This window comes from Anomalospiza imberbis, chromosome 1 (assembly GCF_031753505.1).
Source record: "Anomalospiza imberbis isolate Cuckoo-Finch-1a 21T00152 chromosome 1, ASM3175350v1, whole genome shotgun sequence".
NCBI lineage: Eukaryota > Metazoa > Chordata > Aves > Passeriformes > Viduidae > Anomalospiza > Anomalospiza imberbis.
The window spans coordinates 126,589,655-126,607,956 of record NC_089681.1 but is presented as its reverse complement, the minus strand read 5'-3'; the positions used below and the strand labels follow the sequence as shown (position 1 = coordinate 126,607,956).

The following is an 18,302-nucleotide window of genomic DNA, read 5'->3' as shown; positions in this document are numbered from 1 at the left end:
AATTTCCCCTAGCCTCATCTTTGTGGAATATTTATCCTGCCACAAGCTATTCCCCAAGGCTGTGGATATCTGCTTTCCAATCTAGCTGCAGAGGTAACTGCTCTGAAGGACATGGTCACCTTTTACATGGGCTCACCAGCTGCTCCTTCTCCTTGCATTCCTGCATATTTTTTTAAACAGTAAGATACTGCCTGTTAGCCTAGTCAATATTTTAATACTCTCTGGCCACTATCCTCTCTGTCTATTTATTAAAAGGCACTTTTAAGATTCCTTCCCAAATAAAGCATGTTAATGATTTTTTTATTATTTTTCCACTGTAAGTTTACTCCCAAATATGGTATTTTTGGCATGTATTGTATCTCTCAAGGCTCCTAGTGGAGTGGATACTTACAACTAGGAGTAGATATTAAGAAACAAAAATGGGATTTGCAAAGAATATTCTTCCACATAATGTATTTCAAAAAAAGTAGCAGAAATGAAAGCATTTAAATACACAAGAGCCATAAAGTTGTTAAAACAAGATGCTTAGGTACTACTGTAGCCACGGAAGGACCATAAGCAATAAAAAGATCCACTTTTGGAACACAAAGTGTATACAAGACTATAGAAAACAAGTAATTCAGCATATGGAAAGAGGATTTGTGGCTGTTTCTGGCTACAGGAAGTCTCAAAATTTGACAACAGGAGTCATTCCAGAATGACACTTCCATAAAAAACAGTAAAGCAACAATATACTTCTATCTATGGTTCTGCATAATTGCATCATTCCCTGCCCCAGATGTCTAATTCCCTGAAAAATTCCATCTTCAAAAGAAAAACAGTGGCCAAGAATCAAGCTGAAATGAACCCACTAGTGAGAACTGAAAACTGGGGTTTGCAAGGTCAGGTCTTTGGAAAATTACCACAAGATGTATATTAAAAATTATTAAAAATGGCTCCAGAAATCAGAAATACTAGTTTTGTCTCCACTTCTTCCTAAATAAGAATAATAAATTGCAAAATATGAAAGGCTAGATCACATTGGAGAATTCTCATAAATTAATATTTAACATAGTTGGACAGTAAACTGTTAATCCAGGAAAGCCTCAGAGTATGGGTTTCCAATTTCCACTTTATGAATTTTTGTCAGCATAGCTTCCTGTGGTCAGATGATGTATCCTGTCAGTGCCAGGCTTTTTTTTCCCCCAAATACTTAATTGAATTTTAATGACGTGCAGAATCTCACACACCGGTGCTTTGTTGAAAGGCAGTGCTAGAGACCATTCCCATTTTTTGTTCCTGATTGCACCTTTGTGATTTCTTACTATATTAATTCTTGTAAGCATGTCTAATTTTCTCACCGAAGACTTAACCACGTGAGCCTTAATTAAACACATTAGTAGTCATGGAACAATTAACGTAAGTCTTCCACAGAAAGAACTGGTCTGCAGGGAAGAGGAGTTGAACAGTGAGCGTACTGTGTGCTAGCACTATATTTACAGAGGCCACGCTGAGAAAACCCAAAATCAAATCAATATCAGTTTGCCTAAAGAAGAAACTATCATGCTTCATGGACTGAGACACTAAAGTCTTCTTCTTGCCTATTATTCTTAATACATGGCTGCTGTCCTGGAGCTTAATCAGAATTCATGAAGCTGCTGAAGTCAAGAAAGATTATTGATCTTATTAAAGATGTAACAGCACCAGACTGAGAAGATGAAGCCTCCAGAGGAAAGAGAGGATGGGAGCCTCTGGGAGAAACTGAAGCAGCTACACTTCACTCTGTGTTTAGCTCACACTGCCACGAGAAACCAGAGGCATTTTTCTTTCATAGATCAGGAGCTTTAAAGCCAGGGCACAACTGCCCCATGTTGAGCACTTAAATCTCTCCACCTACAGCTGCAAAGTATGCCTTCCTGGTCATCATCAACAATGTTTTAATTAACTTTGGAGGCTTAACTCCTTCTTTCACTTAATCCCATCTAATGCTACTGGAAACAAAGGAGTGGCATAGGTGTAGCTGGATGGGAATTTAGAAATTGTAGGTTACAAGGATGTTACAGATGGCCTAACTTGACTGACACAGTGGGTACTAACACAGAAAGAAATTGTCTAGGTATACTTTTGTATCCTAGGGTTTCTTCTGTAGTCTCTAGAGTGCAAATTAATTGCTATTAATTAGGGGGCATTTTGTTTAGACTGACCCAAAGTATTTTTTCAGTTTTTTCATGAGGAACAGAAAAACTGCAGAAGGCCCAATTCAGATAAGTTGTTACTTTTGACAGGAAATTGCTTGTTTTATTCAGAAGTAACTAGAACAAGAGGAATCAAAGCACTCAGTTCACAGAAATTTGGAGTTGGGGATACCCCCTGCTGAACACCTGCATGGTTATGCTGCTTCACTCACTGAGATGTGAGAAACTGGGTTAAATTTCGAGGGATCCTTCAGCCTCAAGGACCTGGATATTTGAAGCTGAATCTCCCTCAGTCTCTCCTACTATAACTCTTCCTCTAATATAATGAATCCTCCCTCTATATAAAATGCATAATAAATATTAGGTCCATCAGAGCCCATCCCCTAAGACACAAACTCCTTACTTCTGGTCCTCATGATTTTTCCCACTGCCAAAGGATCAAAGGGATGGAAAGAATGATGGCAGAGGAGGAGAGTCACTGGCTCTTGCCTCCCATCTCAGTCTGAGGAGGGCAGAGGATTGTGTAGCTGGACACTTTCAGGGTGATGACCTTGAGCTCCTCCTCCCCTTGCCTGTGCCCTGCCCTTAGAGGTGCTGCTCCACCCTGATGTTTACTCACATGAACAAAATACACCAGGAGCAGGGACTGGGGACCTCATTCCAGGAAGGAATACAACATGGTAATTAAAGGACTAATTTCGATAGGAAATTAAAAACTTCAATTCAAATAATCTCATGAAGAAGAAGGTCTTGATCATACAGCTCCCAAATTCTGCATTATTCAAGTGCCAAGTATTGCATCAAAGGAGGCACAAGTCCTTTTGTTTCCTCCTCCAGCTTTATTTAGCTAGGTAAAAAAGCCAGCTGAAACTATTTGGGAAATCTGATGCAGATTGAAGTGGGGGGAAACTAAACCCAGTACTTTTGATAATTACTGTAGTCAACTAAAACATTCACCCAGCTGAACACCACAGTGGTATTCTTACAGCACACCTGTGCAGGCAGGATTGTCAAGCTAAACTGGAATTCATTTTATCTCTTCACTGCAGGTGAAAATTAAAAGTTAAAACCAGAAAGAAGGAACACAGGTCTTCTGGCTAGCAACCACTCTCTTGATAAGAGATGACATACATCTGCTCTTATCAGGGTAAAAGCTGCTGCCAGAGAGGTAAGAAAGAATTTTTAGATTCACTTCCATTGCAAAAGGAATGGAATCAGCTGGGTGAGCTGTGCTGATTGGAGGAATACTTTCTGACTCCTTACTCTTTCCAGAAATGGCCTTTTCTATTGTGGTGTGTCCTTACCTGCCAGCCCAGACCATTCTTTGGTTGGTGACGGGGAACCCTGTCCTCCAGCAGGGAGAGAAGCCCAGGCACTTGCTCCCTGTGCTTGTCCTCCAGGAATGGTGGGCAATGGTAGAGCTGTGAGCTGGACCACAGCACTTACGTGCTGTGCAAAGGGCTCTGCTGTGCTTCAATTTCATGTCACTGATATATTTCCCAAAAACCATGGAGTGGGTTAATCCTTCAGTTCCACTGTGTTATACAGGTAGTGTCATAGATTATTTTTTTACTTACAATGTGTATATTCTGTATTTATGATTTATCCCACTTATTTGAGAGTTAATTGTGAAAAGGAGACAAAGCTTCATCAAGAAAACAATTAGAAAAAGGCCATCTCAATATTAACAAGTATTTATGGAGTATGCCCCATTGCAAAGATGAATTCTATTCTTATTTTCCTACACTGAAAAGCAAACTTTCAGCTCTTGCAACACTCCTCTGAAATCAGCCTTGATAGTTTCTGTGCAGTGAGGTCTAACCTTGTCTTGCAGCTGTGGATCCACGTGTGTCAACCCACATATGTCATGTATGTTTTAAGCAAATAATTGCATGCAAAGTGTTTTATTTCAAGACTAAAACATTGTTCCAGGTCGGGTAGTATAGGAGTGAGGCCAGGTGGGTGGACCTTTGAAGGACTTTTTCCAAGGCAAGGAAGGGACCATGATAAAGCTCTCTCCAATCTTCTAGGTGTGATTGTAAAAAGACCAGTGAAGAGAGAGATTACTTACTTTAAGATACAGCAAACACTGTGTTCCCAATGATAATCCATGCTAGCCCACTGTGTGTAAAGCAGTTATTTGTCTTGCACAAAAAGTGAGAAATAATCTCAGCATATTCTCAGTATATTGTATGAGAAACAGGAAATACCTGTTCAGAAAAAAAAAAAAAAAAAAAAAAAAAAAGAAGAAGAAGCCAGTGGGACAACTGTAGAGTATGTACTATCAGCAATAAGTATACTCAAAAATAAACACTTCAAAAGGGCAGAATTGCCCTTGTGGGACTTTCTTGGGACTTCCTTGTCTTTCCAGAGTAAACATACCAGTATCACTATAAATAGACATCTTCTAAGAAATCATATATAGTTTGAACCATTTAGGATTGATTTGGGAAAACATGAAAAAGCTTCTCATAGAAAGTCCATTGACATGTTTTATTGGTGTGAATAGCTACATATTTTCTCTATGTCTGTAACGCACTCTGGAACTCAGGAAGAAAATAAGATATGTGAACACAAAAATTAACTCATAATTCTGACTCTCATTATCCAATTAATTTCTTGAAGAAATTTGTTTCGCAAATCAGCCATGGACTACACCAGAATTCTGATGTACCGTTACTATTTATAGGATAGCAGTAGATTGAAATCAAGGTTTCTCTGTTTCCAAAGATATATGTGCTGATGCTGATATATAACAGAATTTGGCACATCAACTAACTTCTTTGTTTTTCTTAAAAGCCTGTCATGTAAATACAATAAATGAATCCTTTTCTCTCCTGAATCTGTATGAATTTGTAATAGTGTCCTTATGTAATCAATATTTTTCTCCTAAAGAGTCAAGTTTCCTTGTTTGGCAAAATATTTTTAATTAAGGCACACCCATAAACACTGGAATGTTGGAGGATGATTTTTGGAGCTGCTGCTGCATGCTTTTGAGTATGCTACACATCTTGAAAGAAAATGGTGGTTTCAAGATAAACCTAAATGTCTTATAACAGCTTTTTCTGTACTTTTAATTTATGCTACTTTTGAACATGTTAAATTTTAGTTTATATGTAGGCTCAGCCCAGTACTTTTCTACCAAGAGTGTAGGGGAGTGATGCACTACAGGCTGTAATTTAGGGGCAGGTTGGAACTGCCTGAAATATGCGTATCTTCATAATTTATTCCTAAAATGCTATTATTACCTGAACTCTCTGTAGTTTCAGCACTAAATATCCTTTCCTTCCCTCTGCACTGGGGTGGAAAGGCGGTGGGAGGGAAGCAAAGTTATTTTTACTTCTGTGGCTGCCAAGCTGCGTGCCAGAGGCTCCAAGAGCCCACGCAAGCTGGGGGATAGAGCTGGGCTGCCAAGGGCTGTGCTAGCTCTGGGCAAAGCAGGGATTTTCCAAACACTAAGACATCTTCAGAGAGATGGTGTTGGACTACAGGCACACTCAAAGCCAATACACAAATACTAAAAGCCTACCTGCCTAATGTAAACATCTAAAAATAAGAGGTGTGTATTAATGTGGTGCTCAGATGTCACAGCAATGTCCATTCCATGCATCGAATCCAATGCCTCTATGAAAGGACCAAAGGGATCCCACCCATGTATGTATTGCTGTTTCTACACACATTACTATTGCAAAAGCTCAGCCACTGGGATCTTTGCTCTCATAAACTTTATGGTTATTTTTACATAGTGGCAAAGTCCTTCCTGTACAGCTATTTAAGTTCTTGAGTGTTTCTATGAGACTAATGCCAATTAAAATTCTTTATCTGCATATAATAAAGTGGGATATTTTTAGTGTTGTTTAGCATAGCTAGCTTGTATATATGGCAAATAGCAACAAAATAAAGAAATTGAAATGTAAGGAATTGTTTGAGGGGAATTTGTTAATGAGAATTCTTCCTTGGAAAGCTTGCTGCTTGAAAGAAGGAAAGCTGATTTATCTGGGAACTTAAACTTCCACTGGATGATATGTTCCAGATTTTCAGACTATTGGATAGATAAGGTGAGCTTCTAAATCCTCCCTACTCCATATGTTTGATCATGTCACTGCTAAAATTAGGCAGCAAGAAACTTAATTTATAGTAATGTAAGAATGATAAGCAGATAATGACATTTACACAGCAGTTATGGGCTATTTATCCACAGGACTATTGAGGGAATGGGGAAATAAATGCCTGGGAGCTGGCAAAACACTAACAGCAAAAGTGGACTTCCACTTGCATAAAGCATAGGAATAGGACTTCTGATTTCATTTTCAAAATCTCTTTGTGTAAACTCAATTATTACTATTGACAGGGAGCAACAATTCTGAAAATGTCATCTTGTTTTCATCTACACAGACACGTATTTTGTGAGTGGCAGAAGACAAAAACTGGCTCTCTGAAAGTTGCTTAAAAAATAATCCGTTCCTACACAAATTCAAGATAATACTTGATTTTTTTTTTGTCACTGTACAAGGATCTGAGTCTTATTTTCACTTCAGACATGAGACTGGAAAAAGTTTTAAAATTTTTACATATCTGTCACATTGATTCAAATTATACAATAAATTTTTACATATCTGTCATATTGATTGAAATTACATAATAGCTTCTCCATGTTTAAAATCTAAAAGTATGTTTAATTTGTAAATACAAGCATTTAATTTAAATAATGTTATCCTGAAATCAGCTTCACACACCTCTGCCTCTTCTTATCCATGTTGTCAGTTCTTTCATTTTCAAGAGATCGAATTAACAAATCCATGTTCTTTCTCCTTTCATTCACTCTCTCACTTTCTTCTCTCATTCCCAATCCCTTTTCCTGGCAATTCTTATCAGATTTTCATTTTACCCCTCCTTCTTTACCAGTAATCCTGTAATTTTCTATTTGTAGGGTTTCTTCCCTTGTTTGCTGTTTGTTGTAACTCTTCACAAATATCCCATTATACATAGAAAGATATCTGTCTCCATATTTTTTTAAATCCTACATTTGACCTATTTTTTCTCTCATATTTCTGCTGAGTTTTCCTCCTGTGTTTAAGTTTTAAAATAAAATAATGCATTGTCTGAAACTATGAGCTCAGATGGCTGACAACTTCACATTTTCCCAAGTTGTCTTTAATTTCAGCTGGGTACACCCCACTCAGCTCTTTTGAGGCCATTATCAGTGATGTGACCAAATCTCAGGACTCCTTCCACCTCCACAGCCTGTGATGTAATTGCTCATACTGGGACTCAAAAATATTGTCCCCTCTTGACTCATCATTGAAAAGATGGAAAGGGGTTGTTTTTTTTTTTTCCTTTTCTTGTTTTATTTTTCAAATTATCGCCAATTCCTTAACCTTTCTTTCAGCTGTGAGACATATCCATCCTGAATTTCAAGAGATACCTCACCAGGCTCTCTTTTTACCTCTTAGTATTCTACTTGTGTGTTTTTCTAGGTAATTTCTTCCAATTTTGTCAATGCAATTGTCATATCTAGAATGCAACTTCTCCACTTTTCATTTCCCATCCCTGATTTACCCTTGAGCCTAAAACACTGAAGTAAAGATACCTTCTTGAATTTTCTCTCTGATTTTATCAGCCTCTCTCTGTATCCTTTCCTGGCACTCATTTCCCTTCAGTGCCTTTTTGAATAGAAGTTAGGAGCATCCATTGGGCACTCATCTGTAATCTTATCTCGTATCTTACTGTACAGTTTGTTGTTCCAGGCTGACAATGCCATTTGCAGTTGCCCTTACATCTTTATCTCTCAGAAGTTCTTTCATATATGTATTTCAGGCTTTCTTCTAGAAAACTATGCCCAAAACAGACTTTAAAAAAGACTATGAAGCCTTCCTTCAAAGTTATCTCAAATCCCATTACTTTCATGATTCAGGAAACAGAATTGGTATCAGGCTGTGGCATTTTCAGTGGGGAGTGCTTGTTTTCATTTATTTGTAGATTTTTAAAAATACTGTGTGCTACATTTTACAGTATAAATATCTAGACTATACTAAATACATTCTCTTCTTCTCTTGCTCCCATCTTGTGTTTTTTTTTTCTTCAATTTCTCTTATAAATGTTGCAAAGAGGGTTTTTTTTGTTTGTTTGTTTGTTTTTTTCCTTTAAAAAGTGCTTTTTGGGCATGCACAGTAACCAGTACAATATCCCATGAAATGACAAATAGTACTAACATAGTTTTTTTTAGCTGTACTCACATGACACTGATGAGATTTCAAAAAGCACTTACTGTGCCTAGACACCTGTAGTAGCACATGCACAGCAGTAAGACTCAGTGCTAAATTATGTGATGGCAAAAAAGTAATTAAGTTCGAAGATGTCAGATGGTTTGATACATTACTATTGTCAACTCATTTCACAGCACTGAAATACTATAAAAATGTAGCTTGAAAACAAATCTTTGTATGTTTTCAAACAAACACTTCTATCAATATATTTTCACAATCAAGATTTCACCCCTATTTTTAGGATAGTGATGTAGATAGGGATTCGCATTGCTGTCAGTCAAAACTGTCAACATCAGGACAGAATAAGAGATGGAGAAGTATTTATTTTCTGTGTATATGCAATGCCAGACATAATAGGATGACAAATAACTAATAGGTAAGAAAACAGTTGAAATAAAGTTGGTTAGCAAATATTTTGAATTTAATTTCTTAAAGGTGTGAGAATCTCAGACCATTTCTGACCAGCATATTCTAGTTTTATATAAACCAAAAAATTACCAAATACACAAAGGTCAAGCCCACTGGATTGCATAACTTACAAATCACTTCAAGAGAGTTAAGTGTGAAAGGTGATATGAAAGTGTGAGTTGTTAACCACCGTCACAGCTGACTGAGTGTTTTGTTTATTCTCTAACCAGATTCTGCTCTGGGAGTCTGTACCACAACTAATTAACCATAATGCTTTATAATTGTATAAACAGAATATATAACAGATCTTTATGATATATAATTAATTCTGCCCGTAAGGAAAGCTTTTATAAGTCAAACCATGTGCTGTTGGAGAACTGCCTCTTTATGTTCTCCCTTACAAGTCATGTATATTTCCCTGCCAGCAGAGCTCTGGGAACTTTCTAGAAAATAATGTTCGTTAAGGCCAGCCAGGTGTTTTCTTACAGACTGACTACTGGGAGCTCCATCTCTGAAGCTGAGGTGGTTGCAGCTGCCTCTGCTTCTTCCTTTATGCAGACTGCAGTGGGGAAAGGCAGTTTGGTACAGAAAATTTTCTGGTTTTAGAGATCAAAGTCATTTGCTGTTGTCATGCATTAGTTATTCGTTTAATCTTGAGTTTTGTCAGCCTTACTCTTCTGTAATTTTTTGTGTATTAAATTCCAGGCTGAACTCAATCATTGCTGCAAGTGCAGAACAAGAACCCAGACAAACACAAACAATTATTTTTGGATTATGACCCATGAATAAGCACCACTCAATATGGTTAGAGGATGGCCATTCTCCCATCTGCCGTTTGATTTGCTTGTTCTTCCTGTGGGGAAAAAAAAAAAAACAAACCCAAACCAACAACAAATGGATACACATGAGTTCAGGAGACCAGGGAGATCAGACACCTGATTTCACTATATGAAGACCTTCTTGCTTGAAGTGACAAAAAAGACAACATCCATCTCTAAGACCTGTTCGACCAAAGGGGTGAGTCACCCTTACATCGGGCCTGGAGCTTTGAGTGTCCCAGGCCAGAGCTGCTAGCAAAATCTTGAAACAGGCTTAGGAGAGCTGAAAGTACCATGAAAGACTCCACCAGACTGTTTGCAGAGAAACCCTATCTTTGTAAAATGCTAATCAGAACCAGCAAATTTCCAAGCATCCCAAGATGGGAATCTCATCCACCTAGTACTCTGCTGATGGTCTAGTAGGAGATCCATTTCTAAGGGCCACTGTGCCTTAGAACATGGCTCACTCTTTGGACATCTTAAATGTACATAATAAAAGAAGTTAATATGAAGATAAGTTGTTTGCTGGAAGAAAAAAAAAAAAGGAAAGAAAGAGAAGAAACAAAGAAAGAGTGAGCAAAGAGCAGAAGCCTCCTTGATCTAGCCATCACTTGGCTGAATGGGAGGCACAGGTTCACATTACACTCCTTTGGAATGATAATCACACCCTTCTTTGAGGCTGACACACCACTGGGAGGATTATCTTTGCAGGGCAGCCCAGATCGTTCTCAGTGATAAAGCTGCTGTATCTGAAAAGTATTTGGCAGAACTGTCACCATACACACAAACAGAGGAGCTGACTCTCCTAACCTCAGAGGCTTGGTATGGGGAGTTGTCTGCATCCGCTCCTGTGTCCTCCAGATCAACTCTACAGATCACCTATGTAACTTGGAGAAGAAAATGTGGTTTCCTTGGAGAGCTTTGAGGTGGTTTTATTAATCGTTTCCAACCTTTTGAGGTAAAATTTTCAAGGTAACAAGCTTTTTCTTCACCCATTGCTTTCCCATCCACATCCACTTCTGAACATACAGCTTTCTTCTGTCTCCTTGTGGGCTAAGAAGTCACCAAAGAATTCTTTTTTGCTTTTCTTTCCAAAATTAAGAGATACTGCTTCTTCTACCCTTGTTTGATCAACTGCACTTATTACTCCTTTTTCTAGACTCCTTATGAGTTATGTCACATATCATTTTTCCAGATACATTTTCTGTTTAACATTCCTGTTTATTGGTAGGGCCAAAGCCATAACTCAGTACTATAGGGGAAGGTCTTCCCCTTGAGACCTTTCATCATGGGTGTATAATAACTGAGCAATTACATCAAAGAGTTTGGTTTCTGCATGATGACACTGATTCCCACTGTTTATTGGAATCTTCTGTCTCCACCAGCAGTGGTTACATTGTATCTCAAGCATCACAGAAATAATGCCTGTCTACATCTACTTGGCTGGCAAGTAGAAGTTTGAATTTCTTCAAGTAATATGTGTTCTTTTTGTCACTTAGGACTAAAAAGAATCTGAAGAAATTATCCAGTAGATGTGCTTCATTGGAACTGCTCTGATCTATCAGAGGAAAAACTCTCTTTATGATCAAAAAATGCTTATAGATAGACTTGCCAAACAATGCTTTTCTTTCCAAGGACCCATAAATCTCAGAGTACTTTTGAGAGTAATAAATGTTGCAATAATGCTGTTCTTGATTACAGCTCTGACTGGTAGTGATTCCATAATTATATTTGATTACAGACAGGCTCTGTGCAATGCAAGGGGGTTGTTTGTTGCCCTCTATCAGTCCTGGATTCCACTGGGTTCCACTGGAGACCAAGAGCACGCCATGCCAGCATACACAGCTTACTCAGCTGCCTTCCTCAGAGCTTTGTCACTAAAGCATAGCATTTAATAGCAGGAGCTGTGATAGTTGGGTGTGCAAAACCTTTTATGGAACTGTAATTAAGCCACTATGTGACGACATCAAGTGAGGGCCCCTGCCTAAGAGGATCCTGAATTTCAGCAGCCCTTGAGGACTTGATCTTGCATACTTCATAGTGTGCAGGGGCTAAAGTTACTTGTGCCTTTATTACAAGGACAGTAAGGGCCAAAGTGACAATGAAAAATAAACTATATCTGTAACATTGCCCACACTTTCTATTACTGAAGAATTTTTAAAAAGGAAAAGCTCCATTACATCAAAAAGCCCTCCCTCTGTCAATGAACAATAAAAAAAAAGTCATGCCTTACAATTTATTCTCCAGTGCTTTGTTTATTCGGTATTAAATGACTCATGGAATAAGGTTTCCACCTCTCCCCATGGGAGATTATTCCAGCTGCTGAGGACCTACTAGCAGCTCCCCTTCTTTTTTTTTTTCTTTTTTAAGGATGCTGAAGTTTTGCATTATATTTTACTTTGGGATGTAAAAGAGACAAAGGAAATTCACATCCCTAAAGTTGCTTTAAAATGCAATTGAAGCTGTTGACAAGGACTCAGAAATCCAAAGAAACATGCAGTTAAAACAGAAATGCATCATATATTTCACTTAAATATTGTGCCACTTCAACTGAACACTTTTTAGCTAACTGCAGACTTCCTTGCTTTTACAGGTTGTTCCTTACTGTTACGTAAATGCACTTTTATTGTATTTAGCATATTGTATTGTAAATTAGCATTAGGCAAACTCCTAAAGCCTGTTTTACAGCTGTCACACCAACAAACCACATTTATAAATAAATATTTGTTTCTACAGGCGAGTATATTACCTACTTGGAAATGATTAATTATTTCCAGCATTTTGACTCAGTGCTATGACTGCTTCAGCCCCACAACCTGTTGTATGCACAGAATGGAACATTCTTATAAAGAATACTTTGCTTATAGAGTAGCATGCCCTAAAATTCGTTAAATGTGTCTCTCTAATGCATTTTATTGTTATTATTTTTACCAGGCACTGCAAAATCTATTTAAAAGGAGACTATTCTCCTGCTTTGAAAATTCATAGCGTGTTTACCTCCCAGTAGTAGTTGTGGAGTCCACCTTGTCACTCAACAGCATCCCATTTGGCTGGTAAAGGAACAGTGATGATAAGTTCCAAATAAAATTGAGTCCTGTTTGTTGTGCCTGCAAAGAAAGGTCGTGGTGAACAAGGCTTTATTTGTCAGAAACAGTGAAGCAGGACAACTAGAGGGGTAGAAGCAACCCAGAAAAGGACTCTCTGAAATGAAGGTTGAAGTTCCCCAACTCTCAGATTTGCCTTTTAAACCAGTATTGCCAAAATGTACCCTTATTAACACCAGCACTAATCTGACAGCTAGGACTCTGGTGTGGTAGGGGCATTCATGCTTAATGCAGTTCAAAAAAAAAAAAAACAAAAAAACAACACAAAACCAGATACAGACCAAATCAAGAAATCTTAATAGAAAGATATCAGGGACTCTACTATCAGACACTTATTGCTGTTTTAATGGATCATAATGGCTTCAAATCTACCTTGTTAGGGGGATGCTGCTCATTTAAAAAGTTTAATATCATATAAATCAAAGTACTATACAGTACATTTGTGCTTTCCTAATATCCTTAGCAAGGTAACTGCTCACATGAAATGGTGCTCTCCTTTCTTTTATTATATTGGTGTGAATAGTAATAGATATAACAGTATCATTATATTCACATTGCTACTGGCATTTGCTTACTGTTTCTACCTTTTCCATTAAAGATACTACTGCTGTGCATAATACACACCACCTAACTACTCTGAAAACAATTTTTTTTCCTCACAGATGGTTCTATGATGTAGCATGAAGCTATTTTAAGGAATAATTACTTTTGTTATGTAAATGTGAAGTGTTGCCTTATTTTGCTATTATTGTTGATATCTTTTAGATAAGAGACTGGCAAGGGAAATGATAATAAAGAACTGCTAGAAGTGTCCACTATATTTAACATGGCAGGTTATCAGAATACCAGCCATTTTCCCTTTGTTTCAATCAGTTTCACTTTGGAGAATAGCAACAACACATACTTGTCCAAAAGTGTCCTTTATACCAAATGCCTAAAAATGGAAAAGAGGGAAAATACACCTGCAAGATCCCTCAGCTCCTCATTTGAGAGAATTTGGGCTTAGCCCCAGCTGTGCAAATCAGACTTTTTTCAGGATTATGAACTGGGGAAGGGAGATGGAGATGGTGGTTGAGTCAAGTAATCAAACTCAGAATAATAATGTAGGGCAGGATTGCTGCCTGCAGAAAACTCATCAGGCAGCTGAGTTTTGGGATGCGGTCTGACATGGTTAACTTGCTAGCTAAAGGAAAGCGTTGAACGGAGTTACCTGTACCAATGAATAGAAAGAAAAACAGACTAAATGCAGAGCTGGAAGGAAGGTTTGGTGATTTTAGCTGTGGGTTGAATGTTTGCCTTTATGTTAAAGCAGATGCCTAAGGAATACATAATTCAAAAGTCCAAAGTGGTTGGCCTATTTTCCTGAAGAAGAGAAGAGAATGTAGAAGTAGGTCTGATTCCAGATGAGATAAGACTTTGCTATAACAAAGGTAATGTTAATGGGCAGGTTCTGGTTTAAGTGAGTTATTCACTATCACAAAAAGACTTCTGACAGATAGGAAAAAAAGACAACTATCCAAAATGGTATTCAATTTTCTTAAGGGAAAATCTTACAGCTGGCTCTTATTCTGTAGTTTCCTGGTTTGTTCATTATGCACTCCTAGTGAGTATCCTTTGCACTGAATGAAATAATGTTAACAATAGCATTTGACTAAAAAGAAAGTACTGTAATACCTTCTGGCTGAAATTTGACTGTAAACTTGATTATGAAATTTTCTGAAGTTTGTGAGTATTCATAAATTTGACCTAGTGAGTAAATTTGACCTAGTATAAATACTGTTGGACCATAGGTCTAACAGCCCTTTACTTAATGCATTTTCCCTATATCCAGGAAAAAAAGACACAAGAAAAAGAAACCCAACACTTGACCACATGCTTGACCCTAAACTGGATGATCAGCAGTGTTAAGGAAAGTCCTCAGTAGTGAGTTTCCTTTTGTTGTTGGAAGATAACTTGAGCATGTAGAGACTTAAAAGTGATCATGAGTTGGAAGTCTCATCCCTGGTTAGTACCAACAAAGCCAGCAGTGGGGATAATGATGTTGCATCATCAGCCCTGGAGAATTCAAGGGCTCAAATGCAAGGTAATTCCCAAGAGGCCTGGGGATAGAGTGCTTGGCTGATCTGAGGAGATCATATCTGTGCCACTGAACATTTGGGAGCAGTGAGAAGATGGAGTGTGGTTGATGAAGGCAGTGTCTGTCAAAAATCCTTGTAGTAAAAATAATTCCATATATATTTTTCCCCATTACTGTCTTATTCTAGATAGAACTTTGAAGGCAAAACAGGCCAAAAACAAAACCAACATCTCCACAGCTTGAGACAGATTTTTCCTAGGAAAATGGGCCACTGCTGCTTCAGCAGAGCTGCTCAGCTCCTGATAGCAGTTGCATTTCACATAGGGGCCCTTACTATTGGTGATGTTCCCATTCTTGCCTTGGGATGCTCCAAGTCCACAGAGGCAAGCCTGTTTTAGCCTCAGTTTTGTCATGAGAGTGGCAGTTTGGGTCATGAGGGGTTGTTCTAGTTTTTTGCCACAGATAATGCTTTCTGGTCATCATCTCTTTCAGAATATTACTGTGATGTAAGTACTTCTTTTTGTTATTTCTCTCTTCCCAAATGTAATATTCCCAACTGTATATTCATTACAAATAAGAGAAACATAGGGAATGGACCTGAACATATGTGACGGTAAATGCACCCTTTCTCATTACTGTTTTGTGTTAGATGCTGTGTGAATACCTCAGAGACAGTCACAAAGGACTTGATTACACGTGGAATGGGGAAAGGGCAGTAAAGAAAACATAGACGGAGATAAGAGAGACATAAAAATAATGAAACAAGCGGGTAGATACACTAGGAGCAGAGTATTGATGGCCTTATGCCCTGGTAAGTGCATAGAAACAAAAGTTGTGTCCAGATTTGAAGAGTTTACCCTCTCTAAAACCTTCAAGTAGGAACAAAATAAGGATTAGGATTGCATAGTGTCCAATGACTGCTTAAAACTTCTCAGTTTCCATGGCTCATGGCACTCATGTAAATCTGCTTCTGACCTCAAGAGATGAACCCATTATCAACTGATAATAGTAGGAGAGATGTGAGTAATTTTGCTTCAGTTTTGCCTGTCACTGCCCCGCTCCTAAAGTTCACTCCCTTGCTTGTGCTCTTGCTGTGATGTACAATTTCCACTGCTCTCAGGATGCCTCTCCCAGAAGCTGTGTTAAGGATGTCCTTGTCTGCCAGGATTTAAGATTCAGAAATACCTGTTACCTCCAGTATAAACTCCCTTAAGCACATGCCAGCTGACAAGGTATTTCCTTGCCAGCTGACAAGGTATTTCCTTAAACTGGTAAAGAGAAGTGAGAAATGCCTTTAACATGGCTTTTGAAGAGTTGAAAAGGGTATTTAATGTAGGAGCTCAGTTTTTACTTCACTTTCCCTGTAATATCTTCTTGGTATTATTTAGCAGTGGCATTCCCTGAGGGCACTAATCTGGAACCTAGATGAAAAACAGTGGAAAATTCAACAGTTGGTATCCCACCTTAAAATACTGTCTCCTAGAAGAGTACTCTCTTCATCTTTTCTGAAATCACTTTTTCCTAGGCACATGGCATGGTGCTGTAACATGTATGCTAACTCTAGTTTAGAAGGAATTAGGATGAAAATAACTATTGGGGAGCAAATTCTCCCCAGTACAGCTGTTGTTGTGCCTGGTAACAGTTTGGCTGGAAGCAGTTCCAGTGGATCTTTTCTTTAGTTGCTGTGAAGGAAAGTGAAGTGTTGATTCAGTTTGGACTCTAAGGCTGTGGCATGGTCCTCAGCTTGTTTGGGAAGAAAGACTTGCTACTGAACTTTTACACTGACATGCCCTGTGGTTGGGGTGCGTGTGGGTGTTCTTGTTTTGGGGCTGGTGGGATTTTCTTTGTCAGACATTTACTTTGTCTTCACGCATCCATTCTTCCTATCCAAATACCTTCCTCATTCGACATGCAAGAACATGGAAATTCTAAAATTAGCCATTGTAAAATAGTATTTAAACAGACGAATTCAAGAGTTACACTAGTTCATTCTTATTTTAGTCTGACATAACCCTCAGCATTGCAGTAACTGGAATGTATCAGCTATTGTTTGTCAAAGGTGTACTTTCTTTCTCAGCTGACACCAGATGATTTTTCATAGTGTCTGTAAGACACTACTGTATCAGCAATGTTATCTGACAAAGGTACAGATATAGGAAAATGTGCTTACTGTTTAAAACACTGCTAATATTACTGTTTGGCAGATGGCTACTACAGGTGAGTACTTTCCACTCATTTTAAGCCCAGTGCAATGAAGCAGAAAAAAAAACTTGATAGACTTCGTAGCTGTGATTAAACACAGTACGAAATCCTTGGGGGAAAAAATATCTACAGCCCAGATTTACAAACAAATTTGACTCGTGCTAGCAGAAAACAAAAAGACCAAACTAGTGGAAAAATACATGGTTGCTGATTTTTCTTAAAATTAATTTATACGAGTGGCTTTGTTGACTGAGCACGTTCACATGGATGTGCGGTGTATTATTCCAACCCTTTCTGTAACACAACCACAGTGACTGCATCACATGGTACTAGTGCAAACAAAGTCTTGCTAACAGCCCATGAATAGAAGCATTTTCCAAGAATTCGGTTTCTCATTGGGAGTATCGGCTGATTCCTGTGCTACCAAGGGATAAAGATAGCTATGGACAGCTTTGGAAGTATGTAAGTGCAGTAATCTGAAGCGTGCAAAACAAAAATGAGTGTTTGTCATATAATCAGAAAATGGTACAAGGGATATAGTTAATTCTGTGGCACCTTTAATTGATTCCTGATTGGCAAGTGGTATCTAAAATAAGAGAGTGTATCTTGTTAAACATTCTACTTCTATGTATATTCCATGTCCTTTTGGTTCTCCTAATGTTTGAATCTGAGAGGCCATCACTGAGCTGACTTCCTCCACATTGCAAGACTCCCTGCATTTTCCCTTCTCCTCCATTAGCATCCTATTTGCATCAGATCCAAAATAAGCACTGTTTTCTTGATGGACTCAGCTCAACTTATCTTTCTGATCTCACAGCCATTTATTTTCTTAGCTATTAAGCTACTCATCCTAACCTTCATTTTGTTTCTCATTGTTTCAGGTTACGAATTCATCTAACGGCAGGTCTTTTTCCTAGAACAAAAGCACTTTCTAAAAATATCACTGTAAAACTTTTTCTTTTCCTCTTGACATTCTCCAAGAAGTGTTTTTGGACACATATTAGGAAAAACAGAGTAATATTCTATATACACTTATAGGAAATGACAAAACCACACTTATTTAGATTTTGAAGAGCATCTTGATTTTTTAACGAAAGTAGAAATACTGTCAAGGTTTGATGGACGTGATCAGACTTCATTGCGAGAAATTCTGGCTGTTTCTGAGCCTTCCCTGAATGGGAGTGGAGTAAGCGTGAGGAGGCCGACAGTCCCCTGGGAATAGGGACAGCGCAAGATTTGATCCAGAGCACTGC

General features: G+C 38.2%; 3 long non-coding RNA genes across 4 annotated transcripts in view; 2 read left to right on the top strand and 1 right to left on the bottom strand.

The window, feature by feature from the left end:
* LOC137485726 (uncharacterized) overlaps positions 1 to 9,707 on the top strand; it is a 20,407-nt gene extending 10,700 nt beyond the window's left edge. For both annotated transcript variants that reach the window (XR_011005444.1, XR_011005442.1), the window contains 2 exons: positions 3,224 to 3,342; positions 9,554 to 9,707. This is a non-coding gene — a long non-coding RNA (uncharacterized lncRNA). The remainder of the gene's footprint in view (positions 1 to 3,223; positions 3,343 to 9,553) is intronic.
* Positions 3,349 to 8,288, top strand: LOC137485750 (uncharacterized). Its single transcript, XR_011005453.1, has 3 exons — positions 3,349 to 3,722; positions 5,757 to 5,828; positions 6,139 to 8,288. It is a non-coding gene; the product is annotated as an uncharacterized lncRNA (long non-coding RNA).
* Positions 9,559 to 18,302, bottom strand: LOC137485744 (uncharacterized). The gene is made up of 3 exons (XR_011005449.1): positions 17,018 to 18,302; positions 12,664 to 12,773; positions 9,559 to 9,701 (listed from the first exon to the last, which is right to left on the bottom strand). It is a non-coding gene; the product is annotated as an uncharacterized lncRNA (long non-coding RNA).